This window comes from Rhipicephalus microplus, chromosome 2 (genome assembly GCF_043290135.1).
Source record: "Rhipicephalus microplus isolate Deutch F79 chromosome 2, USDA_Rmic, whole genome shotgun sequence".
Taxonomy (NCBI): domain Eukaryota; kingdom Metazoa; phylum Arthropoda; class Arachnida; order Ixodida; family Ixodidae; genus Rhipicephalus; species Rhipicephalus microplus.
In genome coordinates, this window is record NC_134701.1 from 165741973 (window position 1) to 165763166 (window position 21194).

Sequence of the window (21194 nt, forward strand, 5' to 3'; positions counted from 1 at the left end):
GGTTCGCTTGATGCTGCTTCCCTTTGAAATGCAGGCCACTCTGTCGCAGTTAGGGTATGCTCACTGGCTTTGTCCTATACAGCTTTTCCCACAGCATGTAGTCTGGAGTTAAAGGAGGTGGTACTGATGAGGGATCTGGCAAACGCATCGAGGAGGTAGCGGGCGTCCTTGAAGACCGACGTCGACGTGAACGACGCCTTCTGACATTAGCATCGGCTTCTCGATGAGATGAGTGATCGCGCTCCATCTCCTTCAAGATGGCAATTTCTTTCTGATTCTACGGGCAGTCCTTCGATGTGGCTTCATGGGATCCATTGCAATTAGAGCATTTCTTGACAGTAGTGACGCACTTGTGCACTGCATGGGACTCGGCGCAGCGGTGGCATACCACCAAATTCTCGCAGATGCTGCTCACATGTCCAAGTCTCATGTATTTACAGCACTGGAGAGGCTTTAGAATGAAAGGACGCACAGCATGTCTGAAATGTCCCACCTTCACATGAGAGGGTAGAGATGTGTTCTTAAAGGAAATCTTCACGCAGCGAGACTTACCTAGCCGGGTGACATCAACAATTGGAGTATTAGTTGTTGAGTTGACAAGAAATTGTAAGTCATTATTGGAAATAGCCACATCTATGTCGTAGATCGCGCCGGTTACTACATTACATCCCAAGGGAACATGAGAGCGCACCTGCTTGCCGTCCAAGTCAGTTACGCTGCGCAAAACGCCCAACGCACTTGCGTGCAAAACGTCAACAGCCAGTATACTCTTTTTGACGTTCACTCTTATGTTCGTGATCTCATTTGGCACGAGCGCATCCAGAGACCTCGACACAGACTGTCTGTTAAGGCGTTTCATGCTTACGGTAGGAAGCGAAGGCTGAAACAGGATGGTATAAGTGTTCGACTTTGGCGCTTCACTTACAGCTTGAATACTTGAGGAGGAGGATGTCCTCATATTCCTCCTCTTCGCTTTGCGGCTCAGCACAGGTTGGAAACCATCATCTGAAAAGTCATCACTGCTGAGATAGTAGGCTTGAGTATCTTCACTGTCGCTGTCACTTGTTTGTCCAATCCGCTTCCTGGAGGCGGCCGCTGCTGACGCCGCTGGTGCCGGCAAAGTTAACAATGAAACATGTGATGTTAAGCACAGACGCGCGTATGTACCTGGTACAACGAGAATGGTCTACGAGTTTTCCTTGACCTGTGGAATGGTTTGTGTGGGGCAGACTGGAAGGTGTATGAACATGCGTTTAATGAAAAATGATAATTTATTAGGAGACAGGAGTGGGAGGCATTGTGGCGCATGCGTGCAGGAATGCAAGCCCATCTTCAGCAGTACCAGGGTGTTAGGACGAGACAAGAGCCAAAAAGCAAGAGAGATCTTGGAGGCATCTTACATAGCTCACGGGCCTGATAAGTGCGCCAGCGACTTATCCGTGTATGTTTCCAGCAAAGAGCGCGATTTCATTTTTAGTGTAGATATATAGAAGTCTAGGAACTTGTCACGTGCTCTTGTTCGTCAATGCGCATGCGCTTAGTTTGTTTCAAATAGGCTGGTGTATTTTTCTAATAAACCAGTCGTAAGTCTGCAATCGTCCTGTCATGATCGAAAGAAGGAACATTGCTAGGCAAGCCAGCATGGAGCTACCGGAAGGTTTCAGAAGGGAGCCATTATATAAGAAAGCACTTGAAGACAACCGTTTGAAACGACGTGAAAGGCGGACATATATACCGTTATTTTCTCTCTCTTTGTCTACTTCAGGAAATTTTTTTCTTAAATGGAATCTCATTGAGACATCATTGCTTCCATTGTTTACGCCCGATAAATAAGCGAAAGCTAACATTAGCCTCGTCCATCACATTGATCGCCTAGTCTGGCTTTGCGGGACCAATTAGCACTTGAAACCGAGCTCATCCTGTTTTTCCAAATCGACAGAAATCAAATACAATGCGGAAGTGGCGCTGCACTCAAAAAAGGTAAATATTGACCGAACTTCTCGTTTGGCGTCTGTACTGCCGTCAGACGAAGCTTGTATTTTCGGTACAGAGAGCTGCATAATATAAACATTAACAAAACATTAATTTATTCGTCACTCATGGGAAACAAAACAAGAAGCCAAAACAGAGCGTTGACATACACAAATTTACAGAGATTGTCTGCTCTTAACCGAACGCAGGAAGTACGACCACATTTCTTTTTAATACACCCAATTAGTAAACGTAGAAAATTTTTCTATGCCACATTATTCTTTTACTACTTTCCATAGAAAGTTCCTGGAGTTATACTAACAAAATCAAAAGAAAGCACCTCTAACAAAAAAATTTTATCGGCTGCCTCTCGTTAATGAATGACACGCATTTCAGAGGACCCGCTCTGGCGCAATCTGTTAGAATCGATTCTGCTTTCTTCTATTCCTTTAAAATCTTATAAAAAGGGTGAGAAAACTGCTATGGGCTTCGAAAAATACGCTGAAGGACAGATAGTTATGAATGAGCTCAGAACAAAAGAGACTGCGTTACCTGGTTACCAGCATTGGTGCCTTCTACCATAGATTGAGTCAGTGTACTTCTTAATTTGACAATGTACCACCATACACTAGTGACGGTATAAGTGTACACTAATTACGAAATTGTCGTACTTTTCACACATTACTTTTTCTGTTATTGGTACGCAGGGTGTGGCACCCTGCAGAGCAGTCAGATGTTCTATATCTGGGGAATGGTATTTTTTTGTTTAGTTTACCTTTGTACTTTTATTGCACTACTTGGAGTTGAAAGTTAAAAATAACGAATATAATATACTTTTTGCAAATCTCAAAATGTAGCCTCACATGGCTACGGCAAATAAGGCACAGTAGTTTGTTGTTTATAGCAGAAAGAAAAAGCTTTTCCAGAGGAAAAGAAAGGCCGCTGCTAGCTTTACGTGGCGCTGCAGTTGAAAGGCTGAAAACATTGCAGAACTGCATTTTCTGGCATTTCATTGTTTCACCAATGGTCATTCTATAGAATTACTATGTCATGCTATATCAGGTGTTTTATTTTTTTTTAATTTATATAGGCGATATCAAATTTTCACGTTTTCATACAATAATTGTCTTATATTTAGCTAGATGATGTCACAGGTAACGGAATTACGCATGTACAGCTTGCGTTGCCCTTGCTGTTTTTCACTCTGGATTATTCTTGCCTTCTCGACGTCTTTTTGCTTTCACCTTAAACCCGTATTCCTGATCTGCTCTCCGTCGATGGTTGTTCTCCGCTAGAAGACGTCGTTCTCTTTTCTCAGCATCTTCTTATAAAGTCGGTGCTTTCTCGGCTCTACTCATGGCGACTACGAGCTCGAATAACGTGGAATGGAGACAGAGCACCATCCTCTATAAGGACGCTGACATTCTGATCATTCGATGCACAGTGGGCGCACACCGTGGCAGCAACGTATTGGCTGCTGGAGGCGTAACGAGTGGCTGCTGGAGGAGTAAAACTCACGCTGCTCACTGACGAAAGAAAGAAACGAAGAATAAAACAAAGAAACAGAAGAAAGAAAGATAGAAAGAAAGAAAGAAAGGAAGAAAATAAGAAAGAAAGAAAGAAAGAAAGTAAGAAAAAAAGAGAGAAAGTATAAAAGAAAGGAAGGAAGGAAGGAAGAAAGAAAGAAAAAAAGAGAAAAAGAAAGAAAGAAAAAAAAGAGAAAGAGAAAGAAAGAAAAAGTTGGATTCCTATAGGCCCTCCAAGAACACGTACTCTTGTTCTATATTTGTCGTGAAGCTTTTGTGCCAAGTTTATCACGCGCATATTCGAGCACGCATCTTCCATACGCGTATAAGTTTCTCTAATACATTCATTAGAAGCATGTCACGTCGTGTGTTACGAAACAAAAAGACGAAAGTCACCGACGTATAGAGTGGAACCTGACATCGTTACGTAAAACAATGTAATGAGAACAGTTTATGAAAGGCATTGGCCTTGGTTGTGGTCGTGTGGTGCACAGGGGGACTTTACTCTGATATCGAACGCCCACTTTCAGTCTACTCTACGTTACTGACATGTACTCGCATCGTTTTTTAATGTTGATTTGCCCTTGCACTTCGTAAATTTTCTACCGGTACTTTTCTAATACCAACTTTTTATGTTAGCTCGTTTACATTTCAGTGCGTACGTACGCTAAGTTTAGTTGTGCCATTTTCTCGATGTTTCATAATGTCGACCAGTGCAGTAAATGCGACTCATTGTGTCTGCCCCAAATATTGTAGCCCGCGTGATTTCTTTCACAGCACGCGGTAAAAACGCAACTCGTTGCCTGCCTCCCCTCTATCGCAATGTGGGTGACATGGGTGGTATTGAAACTCACAACCTAGTGTGCAGCAGAGAAATGACACTGTTAGGGAGTTATTGCGATGGCCCATGAAACGAATAATAAATGCGAAGGATCACTTTGGGTACTACCGGGACTTTTGACATCTATCTATCTATCTATCTATCTATCTATCTATCTATCTATCTATCTATCTATCTATCTATCTATCTATCTATCTAGCCGCCTACGTGTGGATCCTCTCGTAATCATCCGCTTAACTTGAGGTAAACCAATAGTAGTATGGGAGGGTAAGATGGTTCGACAAATACCACTCACTGGTTATGACATGAATAACACCACAATCCTATCGTGTACGTAGTGAAACACTTCCCTCCAAGCAGTGGCACATGCCCGCGGGCGGGTATGTGCCATCGATATGCGGGTATGTGGCACAGATGATGGACAGTTCAAATCTATAGCTAGGAACCGCTAGAACACACATGGGTAATTTTAACGCGTGAGGGTTAAGGAAGAACTGACAGTGCCAGCATGGCTAACTGAAAAGTTCGGCTCACTTTCACTTCCGATAGTAATCCTGTTAACCTCTTTGGTGGTAATATACACCAACGTGGGAATCATCACGAGTTGGCTAATCCCACGACGGCACCGGCAGGTCTAGCGTGCCGTCGGGGGTTAGCCAGGTGCGCGTGTTATCGCGTTTTGCTGGACCCAATAAGACTTTCTTCTCTGTCTCTCTCACGAGTTGTGCTTCTACTTGAAGAACCTGGGACACAAAAAAGCAACGTAACAAGTAAGGGTGAACATATACTGTGCCGCATTTGAATTCACCGACCATTCACGCTGCACATTGGTTTTCAACCAACCGCAAGTCTTTGCATGCGTAATTTTACGTTATCGACGCCCAATAGGATTATTTAACTACTGCGACTCTAAGCTTATTGGACAACTGTGGTTGTCAATACTGTCCAATGCATACAAGGGAAACAACAAACGGCACTCAAAGCGCATAAAATAAAAAAACCCACCAGCAGTCATCAGGCAACCCTACATGACAATGAAATAGCTTAAAATGAGCCCGGGAATCTAGGTGTCCCGCCGCGGCTGCAGAATTTAAGTCAGCAGAATTTCCCTAAGAGTGGTCCGTACTATTAAGATTTCCTCGTAGTCAGGTTGTTTTTACCCAAAGTTTTGCTTCGTGAATCCGCTTAAGTGCACTTTTTGGTGTCTTAAGCCAATATAGTAACTGCATCACCATCGCTGAGATGTCCCTGAGTAGTCACAGTGCGCCTCATTGTAGCGGCAGATGTTACAACAATAGCCTCTTACGATGTTTTTTTGTCACTTTGTGAATTGACTCACGCAACAAATTCGCTCTTACTTTAAGTGTGCTCGTAAATGAGTCTTCTGAATACGGCCCCAGGTATCTATTTTGTCATCTTTCAAGTATTTTCACTACTGAATTCTGATAGCTGCGTTTTCATAGCAGTCTTAGCAGTTTGCAACAACTTTTCCCTATGTGAGTCCTGACCGTTACAGTATTATAGCTTTTTCTTTCGTCCGGTGTGGTGAGAGAATTCATCGTTTATGTTGCTTACATCTTTCGCAACTGGCATTTTCGCTTCAGCCAATATAGTGCTTGCCGCGGGGAGTTTATATGGTATTCACTATTAGTTTTCTCCCTCCAGTGGCAATAAGCAACTGATCGTAAAGTAGACGACCGTGAACTTAGAGACGTACCTTCATGCCTCTTCTTTATATCAACACTCTGGCTGTCTGGTAGTGTTTGGAATTATAATTGTTATACCATAATGTTACAGCATCAATGGAGCTTTCCTAATACTGTATCGCGAGTTGCTGTAGCCCATGAATGTATATAGCCCGGCAATCATCGACAGTCAACGTGACGTCCAGGCAGCAGAGAAATAAGATGCCGTCTGCATGTACCAGAAAGTTCTCCAGCTCGACGGCTGGCTGAGTCTAATGGTGTGGGAGTATAAACACGCTTCCGACAACGTCGATTGTCGGCGTGTGAATCAGGGAACACTGAGAACAAAATTTTATTCCAGCCTTGACGAAGAGGGCAATACCAATCCAGGAATTAGGAAGATCCTCACTTTATAGGGATATATATCGCGTGCTCGCAGGGGACTAGCTCTGACGCGAGGCTGACTTCGCTCGAAGCTGTTACTCGACACTGTCTCTCCACAAAATACACTGTGACGCTGCTTTGTCTGTCGACACTTCTTAACTACCACGGAGCCCCATGCGGAGGAAAGCAGATGTCTTTACGGTAGTCTCCACCGGAAAAGAATCGAACGAGTGAAACAGAGTGGTGAGGAGGAACGTCGGTTGCTCTCAAGCTTGGCGTAGTGTAAACCAGTTTGACGGCAGCCAGCCTGATTTCTAAGGATGCTTTTTCGCCTATTTCTACCTCCCTTCCCACACACTCTCAAAATAATTTTCCTGCGTACCGCATACATACGTCATCTGTGAATTAGTCCACATAGGAGTGCTTGTCTCATTTTTTTCAGAGCAAGGCAGTTCCGGATTGCCCTTTCAACTTTTAAAATAACTCAGGAGATATCTTAAAAGGTGAAAGAGGAAAAAGAACGGGGGTTGTACGAAAAGGGGGCAGGCCTGCCTTTCTGTATAGGAACTGGCTGCACTTCGCTTGTGACTGTGCAAAACAAGTGTCTGTTCTTTATATATGAGCTCTTGGTCGCACACAGTCTATCGTTACACGTTTCGTCGTTTTTTCTTACCACTCTGTTCAGCAGGTTGTGCCATCGTTTTTTTTTTTTCACCGTTGTGTGCAGCTTCGCTCTTTCCTTGTCATATGCCCTTTTCCCTTTTCCGCTTTTTTTAGCAGAGGACATCAGTGGGGCGTTGCCGCTCTGTCCCTGTCAGGCGCTCGGCGCTGATTAAAAGATGACCGCCGGCCATTCTTCGACGAATCGTGCCTACGGTGTCACGTGGATGACGAGGGAATGGGGATTCCAGGCGCTCGTCGGCTACTGCTGATGTCACTTTGGGGCTTGTCAGCAGCCGTTCTTCTTTTCGCCATGCCCGTCCAAATATTTATGTGGGTCCGGACGGGAAAGCGTGCGGCTATATTGACGTATAGTGCGTCTGAGCGCCCGTAAGTGCTAGGTCGGGGACGTCCATGACGGGCGAATGTCAACTGAGTTGAACACTTCTTGCGTTCCGTCTTCCCTCTGCTACGACCTATTGATCTCTGTCCGACAGTGAGTACAAATAAAATGAATAAAGCCGAATGTAGGAACATCCTACAGCTCCGGAAGTGCCCCCAATGGGCGTTGTAGCATGCATGTTTAAGAATGATCCTCCGGTCTTACCCTGTTAAGAGGAAATGTTAGTAAAGGCGTGACTTAAGACGTGCCTTTTATCTACGCATGTCTAGGTCTTCTATCTGGGAAGTATTGTCATTTAGTTTTTTTATAGAGCACTGGTATGTCTTTTCTGTGGTAACGAATACCTCCGTTCTTTCTCGACTGTCACTGCGTAGAGAAGTGTTGTGTGGTGTCTTTTATACCCTTATAGGTAATTTTTCGAGCCTATATGGCACGTTTATACAGCTTAAATCTTTGATCAGAGACTTATATACCCTGCATCGATGCAAACTAAGAGCTTTTAAGCGATCACAGAAACGCTTAAACGTGTAGGTTCTGCTCGGTTTTGTTTTTCTTCATGTGCGCGTGCGTGTCTTTGTGAGTGTTCGAAAGTGTAGGTGTACATTTTGAAAAAAGCTATACAGACTCCTGCGAGTTATTGAAAGTCTGGCTGGTTTCAAAGATTTTGCTGTCACATTGTCTATGATGTGTCGTTGTACTGAAAAAACGGTCGACTGAAAATCATGTGAGGTACTACTGAAACAACTTGTGTGTGCCAGCGCATGATTCTTTGAAAAATATTACAAGCGTGTAGTCTTAGATAACCGCGGAAAACTTATGCGATGTGTCGCCTGCATTCACACGTTATGATGCGATTCAATAGTCTTTTCTTCATTTAGAAATAAAAGCGGCAGACCACTTTGCATGTGGTTGCTAAACAAAGATACCATCTAGGGCCTTGTTGCGCATAGAGTTTTCAAAATAAAAATCTGGAGCCACCGTCTATGGAAACTTCATAATGGGGGGGTCGACACACTAGGAATCACGGTATACGTGTCTGCGAGGCCCGTGTTGGCTGGTGTTGAGCGAGGTTTCAGCTTAAAATCGAATTTTACCGTGAAAATACAGCCTCTATATTACAAAACTTTTATAAACGATTCTGAAAATAAAAGTCCGATCACCTCTGCAGCACGACGAAATGGTAAAAGAAAGATACAGACGACGAACCCTGGCAGACTGAACACTAGGTTTGTAATCTGCCTGCCAAGTTTAGCGGCCGTTCGGTACTTTTAGGGGCGAAGCTCCTCATGGCGTCACCCGTTCGTCTCCCGTTATCGTTTGTAACCACCGGAGACACATAGCCGAGAGAATGGTCCATAGAAGGTCCGCTGGATGGTGGTATTTGTATATGATGAATACGTGATGAAAAATGTGAGATGGCGGTACTTGCAGTGTTCACTAGGTAGACGCATGGACGGATGGACATACAGATAGACAGACAGACTGACGGCCACACGGACAGATGGACGGACAGACAGAGGGGCCGACGCATGGATAGACAGATGGACAGACACAGGGACGGCTGCACGAACACACACACGGACGGACGGGCAGAAAGACAGGCGAACGAACGGGTGGAAGAACGAATGGACGCATGGACGGACGTAAGCACGGACGTACTGACAAACGCTTTGCCCCACCAATCATCATTCACTCCGTAGATATTCTGTGATTTTTTCATGCTTTCTAAAATCATATATAAACGCACAACTTTCCTACGTAAAATGAAACTTGGTTCCGTGCAATGATAAGAAATAAATTGTGTGTACGTGCTCTTTCAGTAGGAAATCAGCCATTTTTACACCAAAACGCGTTAAAACCAGACGTGTCTTGCGGGCTCCACGCAAACAACATATCCCAGCATTCTCATGCGTCCAACAGATCACGGCACCTTTGAGCGTGTCTGTCTATCTATCTATCTATCTATCTATCTATCTATCTATCTATCTATCTATCTATCTATCTATCTATCTATCTATCTATCTATCTATCTATCTATTCATCTATCCATCTGTCTGTCTGTCTGTCTGTCTGTCTGTCTGTCTGTCTGTCTGTCTGTCTGTCTGTCTGTCTGTCTGTCTGTCTGTCTGTCTGTCTGTCTGTCCAGCAGACGAATGACGTTTAGCTCTCCTGGCCATCTCGATAATGGTATCGATACCAAAATTGGTATAGCATAGCATGACTGCATGAAGAGCATAACTGATTAGTCATAACATAAAAAATTTGACAGATTCCACGTACCTGGGAATCGACGTTATGCAAAGTATGCGGGGGGAAGGTGATCATGTTGCATTTTTCTTTGAGCAAAACGTCATGAAATGAAGCTAAATATATATGCACAAATGTTGCACGCACAGTTGTCAGGTTGAGGAGTTGCAGATGTTCATACAACCAGTTGTTTGCGCATTCACAACAATGCCAACTGAAACATGCGTATTAGCAGCAACAGAAGCTGATATCAAGCGCTGATGCTCGCGAACATGCTGGACCTGGACACTGCTACACAAATCAACTTCAGCGTATGGCAACTAACCACAACGGACGTTAACACAACGTGACGGCTCTATCAAAGAAGTACATATAAAATGTTTATAAAATTGGTTAGGCAGCACTGCAAAGACTATAGACATTCCTTGAAGATTAGCGTCTATTTGACAAGTAGTTCTGAGACCAGGCGTAGCTATGTGGTAAAGCGCTTCATTGCCGTGCAGTAGGATTGGGTTCGATTTCAGCTGGGACCCTGACTTTTATTCTTTGAATTCGTCTGGTCTACGCTACTGATGTCAGGTATTTTTTAACGCTCGCCCGTTCATATTGCCCATTTGTGTTCTCGTCGTTTCGGGATAGATCTAAGTGTCAATCACCTGTGGCACATACCCACAGACCAGCGGCACATGCCCGCCCGTCGGTATGTGCCACTGTCTGGCGGGAAGTGTTTGACAACGTACGCGACGGCAATGTGACATTATTCATGTCTTGACCAGCGCGTCATATTCGTCGATTGATCTTGGAGTTAACTTTGACGTCGGCGGGAGTGCTTTGTCATTCAGTCGGGTCTCTGTCAATGCCGGAGCCACAAAAACTATTTTGCAAGTAGGACTGGTAGTACTATAGGGGAGAGGGAAGGAAAATATCTCGAAATTGGCAGATTTTTTGTTTCCCGAAGAAACAAAAACCTCGTATTTTGTTTATTTCGCTTGTTTCTACTCCACCCTGACACCTAGTTTTGCCGGAATATTGCCTGTCTCCTGCGCATTGAATATCTAATTTGTTTTAACTTGAAGCTTTAACGTGGTGATCAGTTCTTTCGCAAGGCCGTATGATAATTATACGAGGACACATGATCATGTCTGCTCTCAGGCAGCGAGGGAAGTGTTCGGTAGTCCATCGCCCAGCACCGGGCTCGCCAGGCCCGTTGTCGTAGACCGACTCTCCCGAGCCACCACCTCAGTCAGGTCACGCTGCTGAATTGTTCAGGTCCACGTCACCAGCCAAGCAGACCATGGCAGGGCCTGGTAAGTACCCTGCCCGCTATATGAAAAGTAAGCTCCATCGGTATGTAATCTGTGAAGAAGCGTAAAAAGCCTGACACTGTCGACTTACATGTAGCACTTTCTTCGCTTGATTACACGCAAACGCTTGCCAACGACAACAAAGATAGCCTGTAGCTTTACAAGGCATGGCCCAACTTTCGCTCATGTGAATAAATAAGCATTAGGTGGGGGGAAACGTAATATAGTTATTACTGGTCTTTGTGGCGAGAGTCATAAGGGTCCATATAGCATGGACGTTCCTTTTTTTCTAGATCATCGCTTATTGCGTATGTTCTTTTTTTAAATGCTATTGTGTACTCTGTCGAACTGGTCCATATAATACTGTGAAACTGTGATATTTTCAGTGAATTAGAGAGATCGTAGTTGCAATGTGAGTCAATCCGACTTGACAAGACGGTGAATTGGACATGGCGGATTTTTACGTGGTTTCCAAAAGGATTTCAAGGTGTTCCAGCGAATTTTTGAACAAGGCTGCCATGTAGCCGTCGAAAGATCTTTTCCTACAAAAATTCTCACACCTTTGTCCCAACTAGACAGGCTCCCATCATACCGTATACTCAACCTGTGCAGAAGCCATCCGATTTGATGACAGAGGCCTGCCAACATTATGCTTTCCTGTTTCGCATCCAACCCAAAATATTTTCTATAGATCAGCTTCTAGTCTATCAGTATCTAAAAACATTCCTGTCAGCTGTGTCGACGAAAGAAAACACTAATAACTTTGAATCTCGAAATTTTTGCCGCATGATTACATTAGTTTTCTGCCTTAGCGCAAAAAAAGCTTCTTGAAGAACGCTTTAACTGCTTCAAACGCATTTGAATGCTGAGCGTGGTGACACTTCATTGTTACAAATCTCAAAAACAATCCAAGGCGTAGTTTGTAAAATGGTTGGAGCAAAGTAGCTTGCAATTTTGTGAAAAGATGTGTCTTGAAGTTTGAACATACCAAGATAGTTTACAGCTTGGAATGATACGCTATGGAGCAGGCGGGGAGTACAACTACAATTAGATTGCTTGCTGAGCACACCTCTCTTTCATGATACGCAGTAGCCAATTGAAGTCGAAAATAAGTAACGGCTGCTTAGAAGTGTGCAAACACATTTTATTAGACTGTAGTCTAAAACCAATGTATGAAGCAATTCAATCGCCTGCAGTGCTTGGTCGCCCCGCCGCGGTGGTCTAGTGGCTAAGGTACTCGGCTGTTGACCCGCAGGTCGTGGGATCGAATCCCGGCTGCGGCGGCTGCATTTTCGAGGAAGCGGAAATGTTGTAGGCCCGCGTGCTCAGATTTGGGTGCACGTCAAAGAACCTCAGGTGGTCGAAATTTCCGGAGCCCTGCACTACGGCGTCTCTCATAATCTTTTGGTGGTTTTGGGACGTTAACCTCCACATATCAATCAAATCAATGAGTGCTTGGTCAAGCGCAATCTTTTTCTCTCAGGTAGGTAAGAAAATAAGAGCACACACTATTTAGTGAATATTCATTAGAAGTGTTTTGAACCTTCTCTCTGGGCTACCCAAATTAGTTTTTTTTTACTTTTTGAGGGCAGTAGGTTAAAGACTACAAGTGCTTAAAATTTCTCGGGCAGCACTTTTTAAGACAGCACCTTACGTGCAGCGTTCGCATAATGCTGTGCTGGTTTTAGTACTATGTCGTAATGGTGATGCGGCTTTGTGATCAGTCATTAATATTGGAAAGCGACTGAAATAAGCACGCGCCGTCAGTGATGACTAGAGTTTCGTCATTGGTGAGTACACTATGACACAAGAAAGATAACTTGGGGCGACTTTCACAATGAGGCCATCACACTTTAGTGTTGTATTATTTAAAAACATGGTCACATGCTGAGAGTAATTCAGCCTTTTGCACACGTACGGTAATAGCTAAACCAACCCGCCATGGCAGTCTCATGGCTAAGGCACTCGGCTGCTGACCCGCAAGTGTCGAAATTGAATTCTGGCCGCTGCGGCCACATTTTCGATGAAGGTGAAACTGCTCGAGTTCTTTGTGCTGAGATTTAAGTTCACGCTAAAGAATCCCAGGTGGTCGAAATCTCTGGACGCCGTCGCTACGGTGTCTTTCGTACTCATATGGTGGTTTCGGGACGTTGAACCTCAAGTAGTAGTAATGTCTGAAAAAAAAATACATGTTGAACTTAGACATTTTACCCACGTAAAATTCTCTACAGCTCTCACGGTGGTTACTTGTTTCACTTCTTGGACAGAGGTGACAGTTTTCTTCCTAGTCCTATTGTTTTTTAACGACGCACTACTGCCATCCTGGAACCCAACAAATTTGTTAAAGGGTCACAACGATTTGAACAGCACAAGAAATATGCAATAGCAAATACGTGAAACAAGTCTATCAACAATTTCTCACTAAAATAAGAGTGTGATCCACTCGCGTATACTTAAGTAAGATATTTTGCGTGTAGTTTTACGCTGTGTTTCATCCTAGATCTGGACCTGGCGAACAGCATCGTGAGTGCGGACATCCTGACTGCCGGAAATCAGGGCATCAACGAATGAAACGACGAGGCAGCAATGGTGGTCATCATGAGCTTGCTGGAAGCGGACGCTGGACTTGGTGGAACGGTGGACTTCAGTGGCATGCCGTGGCACTTCCTTTGATACACCCTTTCACACTGCTGTGTATGCGGACCTCTCGTGAACTGTTTCTCGCGTCGAACAGTGAAGAATACAGCATCTATGGGTACTCATGTGAAGACATTGCATCTATAGTCTGTATTCACTCTGAAGTGTGTGCAACGCTTCGGTAAAGACCGAGCCCAGCAAGAAATGTTTCAAGGAACTGACATCCATCACGTCCAGCGCGGTTCGTGGTAAACCACGTGGCATGCTTGTCGTAGAGTGCTGGTTTCATTATTTAGGCTTCTTGTATTTCAACAACGAGTGCTGCTGCTGTACAGCAATGTCAGTTGTTCTCCACGATTTCCCTGTCCACAGATCGACATGAGACCGTGTCATACAGCTGCTTCACAAGCATCGTTGAGATAAATTTTAGACCCTTGCTGTGCATTCCCTGAATGCGTAAACACACACATTTGAAATCGCAGGCCTCAGAAAAAAAAAGTCAACTAAGGAGCACTGTTACGACGCACTGCGCTGACTGTGGTAAAGATCACTTGCGAATCGGCTGGGGCACGTAAGAAGCTGCTCGTACAATACTCGTAATAAGCAAAACAAGTTTCTCACTTATCTCGTTTCTGTGTCTTCTCCTTAGTAAAGCGTTAGCCGATGCCCATAATGTGAGCATTGACAGCACGGGATCTGGTGCGGACTTTGGCTGACACACAGTTCGAAGTGGTACAGACACGATTCTGTACCTCTATCATGTCATTATAGATAAGTGTAGTCGTCGCAGCTATAATGGCAACATGATGTGAGCTGTGATACCACGGAATATAACAAAACACCTCACTACTTGCGGCAACAATAAACAAAGTTAAACCTAGCAACCGCCCACTTTGTGTAAGTTTGAAAGGTGTGCTTGAATCGTGTTGTGTTTTAAGCACGTTGATCTTAAGGATAATCGTGGAGGATTTGTTCGTGTCATAAAGTCTACAATCCATTGGAGATATACAGACAGCTAAACTGAGCGATGATTCTGTGTTCGCCATAAGGTGTCCGTTGCGACTGTTATATATTAAAAGAAATAGCACTATGATGTCCCCTGGTGTATATAAGGAAAATTCACGTTAAGTGTGCTCGTAAAATGTAGAACCAAATATGCAATTATTTGTATCAAGATCAATGTCCTTACATGAGTTCGCGATTTTATCGTTCCATGACCTATTGTATTCAAGTAATTCACTTTCTCCTGTTCAAAATGCATATGTTTGAAGGATTCTCACATGTTTGTTGCTGTTGTCCTTATTCTCGTACCCTTGTGCCATTTAAAGGTCGTTCGTTTGCGCGAGCTCCGCGACGAGCAATTAAGTGACAGAAAAAAAAGACGTTTCTAATAAGCCTAACTCTGGGTACTCATCACACAGGTAAGACACCACCTCTATTTGAAGCATTCCATTTAACGATGGCTTGGGCACCCGAAACTTCATTGCAAAATGTTCACGTGGAAAAGGGCACCACGAAGCTACCCAGGGTGCTACTTTCTTAATCGGTGTGGTTATCGGTGAGCCTTAGTAGAGCAAGTGAGTTGTGCGAGTCCTGCAAGGTAGCGAAAGCTTATGAAAGAGAAAAATGACAGCCACACATTCGTAGCATGAACCCACCAGGTAATCTGCAAAGATTTCTCTGAGCAAAAATCTTCCAGTTGAAGGAAACTCTGTCCTCGTTCCCGGACGAGGTTTCTTCAACTAGAACAACTTCGTCTACATACTGTTATACTTTTGTTATTGTGGCAGAGAGAGAAATAAACAAAGGAGAGAAGCAGAGAGGTTAATCAAGCTAAGACTTCGTTAATTGGGCTACCCTACTGAACCAGAAATTAATGGCAGAAAAATGGCTCACACGGTAAAATGTCTTCACTAAAAGAAGGTCGGCCTGACTTCTGCAAGAGTACTTTTTTTAGCCCAAAGGCTGAGACACTCAACAATATAGTGTAACACCTCCTCAGCACAGCTTCAAAGTTTTCTGTTATTTTATACGTCTATTTTTCTTTAGCACTTCGATAAGGTTGAGCGATACACACGTCCTGCAAATCTGGGTTTTTAGCCCTGTGGGTAAGACACTTGCCTTTGCAACGTGAGGCCCCAGGTTCAAAACTCAGTGCACCCTTGCAATTTTCTTTATTTTATACGTGATATTCTACATAGTGCATTCGTGAGGTTCAGAGATAGTGATGCTGCGCATGCCTGGGCCTTTAGCCCAGTTGGTAAGGCTCTCGACTTTGGAGCGTGAGCCAATAGTTTCAAAACTCAACGCAGCCTACATGTTTTATTTTGTTTTCTATATATGTTTTTCAGTGTGATTTGTATTACGTGGCAGAGAGATAGATGGATGGAGAGACAATTTATACATTGAAGAGGCTTCTATGCCATCGGCGTATATATAAGCTCGGCTCACGGTCTCCTTTTCAAGTAGTGTAAGTAAATCGAACAACGGTAATACAGTGCAGGTAAGTATGAAAGAGATGCCCCAAGGTTACAAACTGCAGGCTGGAAGTGACCAGTAGGCATGAAGTTTATTCTAAGAAACTCTGTGATAGCGGCTCAAGTTTAGTGTGATGCCACAGGTGCAGTCTCCTCCTCACAGTCACCTCTGCACGTAGACGCCTCCAGAGCTGAAGTTTCCCCTGGTGCGTAGCCTTTCGTGCAATGAATCTCATAAAGCAGCCGAAAAATCCAAGGCCCTTATCACCCCTGATAAGGCTCAAGCTTTGTCTGACGTCACAACTTGCAATGAAGGATATACTGTGCGTTTATATTGAAACATCCCGAGCTGAAGCTTCCCCTTGTGCTTTGGCTTTCCCGCAATAATGTTATAAATCAGCCAAAAAAGTTGAGGCCCTTATCACCCCTGATAAGGCTCAAGTTTCGTCTTTCGACAAAACCTGCAACGAAGAATACACTGTGCGTTTATATCGGAACATTCCTAGCTGAAGCTTCCACTGGAGCGTTGGATTTCCAACAATAAATGTCAAAAAGCAGCCGAAACACTTGAGGCCCTTATCACCCCTGATAAAGCTCCACTTTTGTCTAACGCCACACCGCGCCACGAAAGTTTTACTGCACGTTTATATTAGTCTCCCGAGCTGAAGCTTCCCCTGGTGCGTTGGCTTTCCCACAATCAATCAAAAAGTGGCCGAAAAAGTTTAGGCCCTTATCACCCCTGATAAGGCTCCACATTTGTCTGACGTCATACCACGTAACGAATGTTATACTGCACGTTTGTATTAAAGTCGCCCGAGCTAAAGCTTCCCCTGGTGCAATGGCTTTTCCACAATGAATGTCAAAAAGCAGGCGAAAAATTTGAGGCCCTCATCATCCCTGATAAGGCTAAACTTTTTCCTAACGTCACACCGCACAACGAAGGTTATACTGCACGTTTATATTAGTCCCCCGAGCTGAAGATTCCCCTGGTGCGTTGGTGTTCTCGCAATGAATGTCAAAAAGCAGCCGCAAAATTTGAAGCCCTTATCACCCTTGAAAAGGCTCAACTTTTTTTCACGTCACACCTTGAGGCGGGGAACCTAATATTGCACCTTTTCGTTTTGCATACGTCAGAAACAGCTGGAAATTTAGATGACGACAGACAAAAAATGAGCCACATCAAGCTGATAAGGGCCTCAACTTTTTCGGCTGCTTTTATGACACGCATTGCGGGAGAGCCAACGCATTAGGGTAAGCTTTAGCTCGGGAGACTGTAATAGTGTCACGCAGCAAAGGACGATGCAGTTGTCTATGAGGAAAACAAGTTTATTGGAGCGAACCTGTGCTCATTAACAACTGAAAAAATACACAGGCGGCGAAGCAGCGGCCAGCAAAACGACGGGCGGCGATCGAAAGACGCGGCATCGGCTGTGCGGGAATTTATATCCCTCGGCGCGAGGGTTTCTCGAATATTCGAATTGTATCGGGAACGCCATGATAGCGTTTGCTAGAAACGCTGTTCGTTCGAACAGCGTTTCTAACAAACAACGCTTGAAGCGTTGTTACCATGAATGGTTCGCGGCACTATCGAACAACGCCTGAAGCGTTGTTCGATAGCGTTTGTTCGAAACGCTGTGGTAGCGCTTGTTCGAAACGCTGTGAAAACGGTGATAGCACAGGCCGGCGCAGTCAGGACGAAAAAACAAAACACAAATAAACAAACCCAATGCATGGTTCGCGGCATTACGCCCCCCCCCCCCCTAAGAGTGCATCGACCCGATGCTAACATAAGGGACAGTCCACACAAATTAAAAGTTCGTCATCGTCCGTAGAAAGGTTTTAAGCGAACCACATGGACGACTTCGGGCTGCGTGCGTCGTCGTGATGTACGGGAGTCCCCATCGGAGATCACTTCGTACGTTAGTTCGCCAACACGTCGTAGAATCTGGTAGGGTCCGAAATAGCGTCGTAGAAGTTTCTCACTGAGTCCACGTCGTCGAATGGGAGTCCAAACCCACACACGAACTCCAGGATGGTACTCGGCGTCTCGGCGTCGGAGATTGTATCGTACGGCATCCACCAGTTGCTGGTCTGTTATACGAGCTCGAGCGAGCTGGCGGGCCTCCTCCGCACGTTGGAGGTATCCTTGGACGTCGGCGTTGAGGTCGTCGTCTTCTACGTGCGGAAGCATGGCGTCGAGCATCGTAGTCGGCCGTCTTCCGTAGACGAGCTCGAACGGTGTCATCTGCGTGGTTTCTTGAATAGCCGTGTTGTACGCAAACGTGACGTACGGGAGGACTTCGTCCCACGTCTTATGTTCGACGTCGACGTACATAGACAGCATATCCGCGATTGTCTTATTGAGCCGTTCCGTTAGTTCACTCGTTTGGGGGTGGTACGCCGTCGTTCTTCGGTGATCTATGTTGCTGTAGCGTAAGATTCCTTGCATCAGCTCCGCAGTGAAGGTCGTTCCGCGGTCCGTGATTGGGACCTCAGGGGCTCCATGTCGCAGCAGATGGACATAAACGTACGGTATAGCCTGCGTGGCACGGTGTGACGTCAGACAAAAGTTGAGCATTATGAGGGGTGATAATAGCCCGAACTTTTAAAGAGGGTAGTCTTTCTTGGGGACTTCTGACGCAAAAATTTTAATCGGTCTGTCTGTCTGTCTGTTGTACATTTGTCTGTTTGTCCACTCTTAACGGCATCAGGCATTTGAAACGGCCGACCCCATCCGCAGTGCCCACCTATGTTGCTCAATGTTTAGCGGTCGTGCTTGTGCAATTGTCAAATAAAAAGCAATCATTTCGCATGTCTGGGGCACCATAACAACACGTATATATTCTGCATGTGCGTCTCTTACTAGAAAAAGCGCTGCGGTCCTGAAAAGGAATTTTCAGGACCGTAGCGCTTATCACGCTGTGCTGACCATGCAACGCTTGCATGGCAGGTGAGTGTCCAACGCTTCGCTCAAACGAAACGGTAGTGGCATCTACCCGTCGCCTTGCGTTCTACACCTTATCACCTCTGAGATGGGCGCGCACACCCGTCCCAGAGCCACGCGTTTTGTTTTCTAAGACAACTGCCAGATGGCGCTTATGTCTCACGTGTGACGGGACTTGATGCGCTCGTTCGCCTCCGCTGCACGCTCGAGACACTCTAACGCAGCACCTCCAGAATACCATTCACCAATTTTCTTGCGCATAGCATCAAATAAATGTCTTGTTCACTCTCTCCAGGTGCAAGACTACCGTCTTTCGACGACATTGGCAGATTACATGCAGATGCGGAACCAATTTTTTCGGCTGTTTTTTTTTACATGCATTGTGCGAAAGCGAACGAATCAAGGGAAGCTTCAGCTAGATAAACTCTAATACAAGCGTACAGCAATGTATATGTACATACATTGGTAGCGTAACTTTGATAGAAGCCTATGGATCCAGTAGTCCGCGGCTCGTTGCCACCCTCTCCATCTACGTGAAGAGGGGACAACGAAGAGCAAATAAACAATGAAAAATAAGATATTGCATCATAACCGCGGAAGCGGTAGTGACGTCGCACATTTGCCCTACATGTTTAGAAATGAAAAATTTTCTTAACTGCGGACCTTTTACATGTCGTTATCCTTACGCAATTTTATGGCGCCAAATTTTGTCTGTGAGAAAAACTGTGAGAAAAAAAGAAAGATTGAGGAATTAAGGTTGTTTTTTAGCCAAATGATGCCTTTCAAATATGTACAAGAAACTTCACACTGGCAATCATGAGAGAACTGTTCACTAACAAAATGGCATAACAGATTAAAAACTCACGTTGCCCAATCGTGGAAAACCACTGCAGCGAGACAGCATCTTTGAAAATACAGCTTTCGTAGCCGTAGAGTACAGTGCCTCTATGCTTAGCGTGTCGTGTTCACCGTCACCAGAGGCGAGGGCACGCTAGCCGTGCGTCAGCGAAAGTAGTCGGCAGTCACAGGATCGGCTCTCGACACATTCTGTGAGCTAGTTGAGCTCCGAAATGCCGCACCAGTAAACAGCGCATCAAAAATAGGTAAATTACTGAAGGTACGCACGAAACCACCACGGAAAAGTGAGCGATGCCTCGTTAGCCTGGAAATGTGTCAACCTAAGAACACGCTGAACTAGGCACACGCTCCAAGGTAAAACCATAGGCTCATGTTACCAGATGCCTCCATGTGCGCGCCGTTTCTGAAACAGAAAGAAAAAAAATGGACGTTCAACCATATAATAAACACTAAAGTTTTAATAAGGGATCCTCTAATTTTTTAACAAACGAAATTAAAAATATTTAAAATAACCGTTTAATGATTTTTTGTTCTTAATATTTGTCTTCTTTTCACTTGGTCGCGCTTCAATCATCACATGGTTGTGGATGTCTGTCTCAAGAGGTTTCAGACCACTTTTCATTCCGACTTTTGCGACCTATTTGGATTGACTTTGCGTACAGTATATAATTCGTTGCATGGTGTAACGTCCGACAAAAATTGAGCCTTATAGAAGGTGATAAGGGCCTCAACTTCGTCAGCTACTTTTTTTTGGCATGCATTTGTTGCACTGCGTGACGTCAGATATAAGTCCAGTCTTATCTGAGGTGATAAGGGCGTGAAAGTTTTCGACTGCTTTTCGACATACTTTGCAGGAAAGCCAACGCCACAGGGGAAGCTTCAGCTCGAGAGAGAGGAAAGGAGAATCGGAAAGACAGGGAGGTTGGCCTGTCCTTAAACCGTCTGGCTACTCTGTGTTGGAGAAGAGGGCAAGAAGAACATGCTCACCAAAGCAGAAACAAAAAGAAAAAAGGGATGGAGATAATTTTAGTCATCTAATTAAGTGAATTTGCCGTCTAAGTGTGCTCTTTAACACACATATTCGTTACCCTGAGGACTTTCAAGTAAGTTTTGTTGCGTCACTTCGCAGTTGTACGTATACAGCATGGGCAACTAGCACATCTTGGAGATCGTTTCGAAGTGAGAATACGTATAATAAATCGAATTCTGTGAGGTTTATTAATGTAATGAAACTCCTGCAAGGAAAAAGTAAAAAAA

The 21194-nt window shown here is 44.6% G+C and overlaps 1 long non-coding RNA gene across 1 annotated transcript; it reads right to left on the reverse strand.

Annotated features, from left to right (window-relative positions):
* Positions 1-12851: 12851 nt before the first annotated feature.
* LOC142786567 (uncharacterized) lies at positions 12852-20336 on the reverse strand. Its single transcript, XR_012889095.1, has 2 exons — positions 19945-20336; positions 12852-13195 (listed from the first exon to the last, which is right to left on the reverse strand). It is a non-coding gene; the product is annotated as an uncharacterized LOC142786567 (long non-coding RNA).
* Between the last annotated feature and the right edge of the window lie 858 nt (positions 20337-21194).